Source organism: Arachis ipaensis, chromosome B6, assembly GCF_059453495.1.
Source record: "Arachis ipaensis isolate K30076 ecotype BB chromosome B6, ASM5945349v1, whole genome shotgun sequence".
Taxonomy (NCBI): domain Eukaryota; kingdom Viridiplantae; phylum Streptophyta; class Magnoliopsida; order Fabales; family Fabaceae; genus Arachis; species Arachis ipaensis.
Window position 1 is genome coordinate 84,744,908 of NC_142441.1, and position 8,028 is coordinate 84,752,935.

Consider the following 8,028-nt stretch of genomic DNA (forward strand, 5'->3'; position numbering starts at 1 on the left):
AACCACCTTCCTATTATGAACCCATCTTCCAAGACAATGAACCCTCTTACCCACTCCAATCCCCAATGGATGAAATCCTTAGCCTTATACTTCAAAGGCAAGGAGAAATGTAAAAGGAGACACTAGAATTTGTGGCTACCTTGACCAAGGTAGTAAGCATTTTAGCCTCCGAATGCTTGAGCACTCAAAGCACTCCTATGGTGACATGTGGAGAATCAATTGAAAAGCATAGCAAGAAGGAGAGATTGCAAACTCCGGTGGAGAATGAGGAATGCCACTTTGTGTTAGAACAATTGGAGGAGCCTATGATCATTGAAGAAGAGGGAGAAGTGGTTGAAGACTTAGGAGATGCGAAACCTCCTTGGGAACCTAGAGTTGAAGAGAACCTCTCCAGGAAGAGTGAATATGGTGTTGAGGAGGAATGTGCACAACCTCCAAGGCATATTCCATATGAAGACTTGGAAGGAGTGGAGTAAGAATTGAGTTCCCATGGTGATGAAGATCACGCATCCAACCTTCTTGGTGGTGAATCCTTTGAATTTGATGAACCTTCTCCTAATGAGATAGAAAGCAATGTGAGGTATATTTCTTTCAACCTCCCATTTATGATTTGAGTGATGGAGAAGAGGTAGATGAAATTGATAAACAAAGGGGTAAAATTGAAGAAAGTTGTCAAGAGGTGGAGGTAGTCAAAGAAGAACACAAGGGAGTAGAGCTTACAAGCACATTGGAAATACCTCTCCCCAAGCCACCACCATCCATTCTTTCATTCAAGTGGGTAAATTACTTATACTTAAGCTTTATTATTCCCCTTGAATATGGTTTGCTAGAGACAGATGGTCAACTTAGATATATTTGTGGCTTTAAGAGCAAAAGGGAGATGGCTAGTGGTTGGAAATATCATTCTAGGTGCATGATGGCTACACGTTCAAAGCTTAATTGCAATGGTTGGTGTAGAACTAGATTGCTTGGGTCTAGGATGTTGTTTGGTTGCTTAAATGAGAACTCCAAGATTATGCCACCCAAATAGAATAATGATAATCAACTCAAAGATGGGTGTAGAAACAAGATATGGGATCCCGGCATACATGAGGATTAACTTTGGAAGCTCATAGTCTATGAAGAACTCCATCAAAGCTTGGGAGAATTGAACTTGAAGAGTGGAGCTCATTGGAAATGCAAGCATTGGTGGATGTTCAAGGATGGCTTCAAGCACAAGCCACCTTGATGGAGCTCCCCATAAGTCCAACTTAAGGACAATAAACAAAAGTGCTAGGTGGGAGACACCCCACCATGGTAACTTTTTTTCATTTTCTCTTTTTGTACATATTGGTAATTAGTTTAAATTCATGTTTTTGGTTGATTTTTTGAGTCTAATTAGTAGTTTAGTATGTTAAATAAGGTTTTATGGTATTTTGGTAGCTGTTTGGAGGTTTAGAATGCTTGGATTGGTGCAAAAACATAGAAAAAAAAGAGCAATATCCGTGCGTACGCGCACTGCGCGTGTACGCGCGCATCAAGCATTTTCGCCAATCCACACGCACGTGCCATGTACGCGTACGCGTGGATTGCAAAATTTCATTCCCCCATACATTGACCCGAGAGTTGTGCGCAAACTGCGTGCGCATCGTGCCTTTGGCACAAAACTACTCGCGCGTACGCGTACATGACGCGTATGCGTCACTCTCGAAATAAGCCATCCGCGCGCATGCACCATGTACGCGTGCGCGTCGCGTCCATTACACCACCATCCGCGCGCGCCATGCGCACGTATGCGCGGATGTCCTTCCTTCAACACATCTCTTTTCTTCTCTTCTTTCCATTTCTTTCCTTCTCTTTTCTTCTTCCCTTCTTCTACCCCTCATCCAACACTCCCAAACACCATTGATAACAATTTGTTTTAGTTAATTAATTAGTTAGTTAGTTAGTTAGTTAGTTGATTAGTTAGTTTTAGTTAGTTTTCATTTCATTTTCTCTTTTTCATTGTAAGTGTTGGGTTGTTATTCTTGTTTACCATTAATTGCTACTAAGTACAAATGGGATGTTATCGTAACACCATTATGCTTATAATCTTTGTTGGATTCTATTGTTGAGGTTATATTTTGCTACTTGGTTTTGAGCTTTTCATGCTTACCTTTTAAGAATACCAAGTGATGAGAATTGCCTTCGATCTTGTAACTTTTCTTGAATTGAATGATTTGGCCACCATGTGATTTGAACCCTATTCTTTGATTAGGCAATCTCTTGACATTGGATGGTGTGCATTTACTTCAATGCATTGTCTTTCGTGATTATATGCATCCATATGCTTTTAGCTTGAATGCTTTCACACTTCTTTAATGCTTGTTTTACCTTACAAGTTTGCTTAAAGCATCTCAAGCACACTATGATAAGTGAAGTGCATGCTTCTTTTGTGACATCGCCTTTTGTGCTAGTGCGTGTTCTAAAAGATGCCTAATTTAGAATTCACACACTCATTTGTCATTACTGTCACACTAATTCACTCACTCAATCCTAGTAATTAATACCTCATCCCAACAATGTATGCTTCCTTGCTTTGTATTTTCTTATCTTATGGTGTTATTTTCTATTTTTTTCATGAATGATGCACCGCAAGCAAAAAATGGAAGCGGAAGAAAGAACGCGCAGCAATCGGTTGATCTACCAGCTAAAGGTAGCAATCTAGAAAGTCGCCATAGCCCTTTGCTCATCTTTGAGTGCACCAAGGACGGTGCAAACTTTTAAGTGTGGGGAGGTCGTCCGACCGGTCGGCGATTTTGGGTGACAAGTTTCTAATCTCAACACTTTTGCATTTCATTTTTTTAGGTCTTTTAGGATTTTTGTTTTATTTTCTTATTTTTGCATATATATACACAATAAGCTTAATCAAAATAATGAGGTTCTTCAAGATTTCTATCTATAAGGCACCAATTGATTTGAGTGAAAACTTTTCATAGAACTTGCTTGAATTATATATATATTGTGGAACATGGTTTTTGAGCTAAGAACACAAGCAAGTAAGATTTGAGCCTAATTGTGTGGTTATATTATATAGACACTTATTTTTCCTTCTTGTGGGCATTATTCTCTTTCTATGATTGTAATTTTTGATTTGTTTGATTCTTTATATCCATTATTTTGTGTATTCATGCATTTATATGATTGAGGCCATCATTTCATTTAGCTCACTTACCCAAATGGCCTTACCTTTTTTCTTCCTTTGTTAGTGATGAGCGGATAATTTATACACTTTTTGGCATTGTTTTTAGTATATTTTTAGTAGAATCTAGTTACTTTTAGGGATGTTTTCATTAGTTTTTATGTTAAATTCACATTTCTGGACTTTACTATGAGTTTGTGTATTTTTCTGTGATTTCAGATATTTTCTGGCTAAAATTGAGGGACTTGAGCAAAAATCAGATTCAGAGGTTGAAGAAGGACTGCTGATGCTGTTGGATTCTGACCTCCCTGCACTCAAAGTGGATTTTCTGGAGCTACAGAACTCACTATGGTGCGCTTCCAATTGCGTTGGAAAGTAGACATCCAGGGCTTTCCAGCAATATATAATAGTTCATACTTTGGCCGAGTTTAGACGACGTAAAAGGGCGTTGAACACCAGTTCTACGCTACTGTCTGGAGTTAAACGCCAGAAACACGTCACAAGCCAGAGTTGAACGCCAGAAATATGTTACAAACTGGCGTTCAACTCCAAGATTGACCTCTACACCTGTAACATTCAAGCTCAGCCCAAGCACACACCAAGTGGGCCCCGAAAGTGGATTTATGCATCAATTACTTACTTTTGTAAACCCTAGTAACTAGTTTAGTATAAATAGGACTTTTTACTATTGTATTATAGATCTTTGATCAGTTTTATGCTATCTTAGACTTTCATGGGGCTGGCCATTCGGCCATGCCTGAAACATTATCACTTATGTATTTTCATACGGTAGAGTTTCTGCACTCCATAGATTAAGGTGTGGAGCTCTGCTGTTCCTCAAAGATTAATGTAAAGTACTACTGTTTTTCTATTCAATTCAACTTATTCTGCTTCTAAGATATTCATTCGCACTTCAACCTGAATGTGATGAACGTGACAATCATCATCATTCCCTATGAACGCGTGCTTGACAACCACTTCCATTATACCTTAGATTGAATGAGTATCTCTTGGATATCTTAATCAGAATCTTTGTGGTATAAGCTAGATTGATGGCGGCATTCATGAGAGTCCGGAAAGTCTAAACCTTGTCTGTGGTATTCCGAGTAGGACTCTGGGATTGAATGACTGTGACGAACTTCAAACTCGCGAGTGCTGGGCGTAGTGACAGACACAAAAGGAGGGTGAATCCTATTCCAGTATGATCGAGAACCTCAGATGATTAGCCGTGCTGTGACAGAGCATTTAGACCATTTTCACAAGAGGATGGGATGCAGCCATTGACAAGGGTGATGCCTCCAGACGATTAGCCATGCAGTGACAGCGCATCAGACCATTTTCCAGAGAGGATAAAAAGTAGCCATTGACAACGGTGATGTCCTTACATAAAGCCAGCCATGGAAAGGAGTAAGACTTATTGGATGAAGACAGCAGGAAAGCAGAGGTTCAGAGGAACGAATGCATCTCTATACACTTATCTGAAATTCTAACCAATGTATTACATAAGTATTTCTATCCTTATTTTCCATCTATTTATTATTTATGTTCGAAAACTCCATAACTATTTTATATCCGCCTGACTGAGATTTACAAGGTGACCATAGCTTGCTTCATACCAACAATCTCCGTGGGATCGACCCTTACTCACGTAAGGTTTATTACTTGGACGACCCAGTGCACTTGCTGGTTAGTTGTATCGAAATTGTGAATGAAAAATGATTTATTAAGACGTGCGTACAGAGTTTCTGGCGCCGTTGCCTGAGATCACAATTTCGTGCACCAAGTTTTTGGCACCGTTGCCGGGGATTGTTCGAGTTTGAACAACTGACGGTTCATCTTGTTGCACAGATTAGGTAATTTTCTTTTTATTTTATTTTAAAAAAATTTTCAAAAACCTTTCAAAAATTTCTCATCTGTTTTCGAAAAAAAAAATTTATCTTTTCAAAATTATATTTTTCTTCAGAATTTTTTAAGAATGAATTCTAGTGTTTCATGAAGCATGTTGAAGCCTGGCTGGCTGTAAAGCCATGTCTAATTCTTTTGGGTATGGGCTTCCAACCATCAGCATAGAGGCAAGTTAATTGGAATGTCAGCCGTGGCATGTTTGAGTTACATACTAAAGCTTGGCTGGCTATTAAGCCATGCCTAACCCTCGGATTGGAGCTTTAGACTAAGAATACAAGATTCCTGGAATTCATATTAAAAAATTTTGAAATCCTTATTTTCTTTTTCCTACATGTTTTTTTTCGAAAAAATATACAAAAATCCAAAAAAATTAGAAAATCATAAAAATAAAAAAAAATTTGTGTTTCTTGTTTGAGTCTTGAGTCAGATTTTAAGTTTGGTGTCAATTGCATATTCATCTTGCATTTTTCGAAAAATTCATGCATTCATAGTGTTCTTCATGATCTTCAAGTTGTTCTTGGTAAGTCTTCTTGTTTGATCTTGATGTTTTCATGTTTTGTGTCTTTTCTTATTTTTCATATGCATTCTTGCATTCATAGTGTCTATACATGAAAAATATTTAAGTTTGGTGTCTGGCATGTTTTCTTTGCATTAAAAATTTTTCAAAAATAAGTTCTTGATGTTCATCTTGATCTTGAAAGTGTTCTTGGTGTTCATCTTGACATTCATAGCATTCTTGCATGCATTCATTGTTTTGATCTAAAAATTTTCATGCATTGCATCATTTTCATGTTTTTCTCTCTCATCATAAAAATTCAAAAAATCAAAAAAATATCTTCCCCTTTTTCTCTCTTAAAATTTCGAAAATTAGATTTGATTTTTTCAAAAATTTTTAAAATCTAGTTGTTTTTATGGGTCAAATCAAATTTTCAATTTAAAAATCTTATCTTTTTCAAAATCTTTTTCAAAAATCAAATATTTTTCATTTTTCTTATTTATTTTCGAAAATTTTAAAAATATTTTTTAAAAATCTTTTTCTTATCTTTATCTCCTAATTTTCGAAAATAACATCATCAATTAATGTTTTGATTCAAAAATTTCAAGTTTGTTACTTGCTTGTTAAGAAAGATTCAAACTTTGAGTTCTAGAATCATATCTTGTGATTTCTTGTGAATCAAGTCATTAATTGTAATTTTAAAAATCAAATCTTTTTCAAAACTAATTTCAATCATATCTTTTCAAAAATATCTCTTTATCTTATCTTTTTCAAAATTTGATTTTAAAATATCCTTTCTAACTTCTTATCTTCTTATCTTTTCAAAATTAATTTTCAAATTTGTTTCAAGTAACTAACTAACTTTTTGTTTGTTTCTTATATTTTTCAAAACTACCTAATTTTTGAAAATATATTCCCTCTTTTTCAAAATTTCTTTTTAATTAACTAATTATTTTAAATTTTTTTATTTTAATTCTCGAAAATTACTAACCTTTTGCAAAAACTATTTTCGAAAATCACTAACTCTTTTTCAAAAATTATTTTCAAAAATTATCTCTCTCTCTTATCTCCTTCTATTTATTTATTCATCTACTAACACTTTATCTCACCCAAATTCGAACCCCCTCTTCTATCTGTGTTCGAATTTTTTCTTCTTCTTTTCTTCTACTCACACAGGGACCTCTATAATGTGGTAAAAAGGACCCCTATTATTATTATTTTTCTGTCCCTCTTTTTCATATGAGCAGGAGCAAGGACAAGAACATTCTTGTTGAAGCAGATCCAGAACCTGAAAGGACTCTGAAGAGGAAACTAAGAGAAGCTAAATTACAACAAGCCAGCAAGCACCTTTCAGAAATTTTTGAACAAAAATAGGAGATGGCAGGCGAAAATAATAATAATGCAAGGAGGATGCTTGGTGACTTTACTGCACCTAATTCTAATTTACATGGAAGAAGCATCTCCATCCCTACCATTGGAGCAAACAATTTTGAGCTTAAACCTCAATTAGTTTCTCTGATGCAGCAGAACTGCAAGTTTCATGGACTTCCATCTGAAGATCCTTTTCAGTTCTTAACTAAATTTTTGTAGATCTGTGATACTGTTAAGACTAATGGAGTAGATCCAGAAGTCTATAGGCTCATGCTTTTTCCTTTTGCTGTAAGAGACAGAGCTAGAATATGGTTGGACTCTCAACCTAAGGATAGCCTGAACTCTTGGGATAAGTTGGTCACGGCTTTCTTAGCCAAGTTCTTTCCTCCTCAAAAGTTGAGCAAGCTTAGAGTGGATGTTCAAACCTTCAGACAGAAAGAAGGTGAATCCCTCTATGAAGCTTGGGAGAGATACAAGCAACTGATCAAAAAGTGTCCTTCTGACATGCTTTCAGAATGGACCATCCTGGATATATTCTATGATGGTCTGTCTGAATTAGCTATGATGTCATTGGATACTTCTGCAGGTGGATCCATTCACCTAAAGAAAACGCCTGCAGAAGCTCAAGAACTCATTGACATGGTTGCTAATAACCAGTTCATGTACACTTCTGAGAGGAATCCTGTGAGTAATGGGACACCTCAGAAGAAGGGAGTTCTTGAAATTGATACTCTGAATGCCATATTAGCTCAGAATAAAATATTGACTCAGCAAGTTAATATGATTTCTCAGAGTCTGAATGGAATGCAAGCTGCATCCAACAGTACTCAAGAGGCATCTTCTGAAGAAGAAGCTTATGATCCTGAAAACCCTGCAATAGTAGAGGTGAATTACATGGGTGAACCTTATGGAAACACCTATAACCCCTCATAGAGAAATCACCCAAATCTCTCATGGAAGGATCAACAAAAGCCTCAACAAGGCTTTAATAATGGTGGAAGAAATAGGTTTAACAATAGTAAACCTTTTCCATCATCCACTCAGCAACAGACAGAGAACTCTGAACAAAATACCTGTAATTTAGCAAACTTAGTCT

At 36.3% G+C, this 8,028-nt stretch overlaps 1 non-coding gene across 1 annotated transcript; it reads right to left on the reverse strand.

Annotated features, from left to right (window-relative positions):
• Window positions 1-7,334: 7,334 nt before the first annotated feature.
• LOC148561597 (small nucleolar RNA R71) lies at window positions 7,335-7,442 on the reverse strand. The gene has a single exon (XR_015887435.1). It is a non-coding gene; the product is annotated as a small nucleolar RNA R71 (small nucleolar RNA).
• Between the last annotated feature and the right edge of the window lie 586 nt (window positions 7,443-8,028).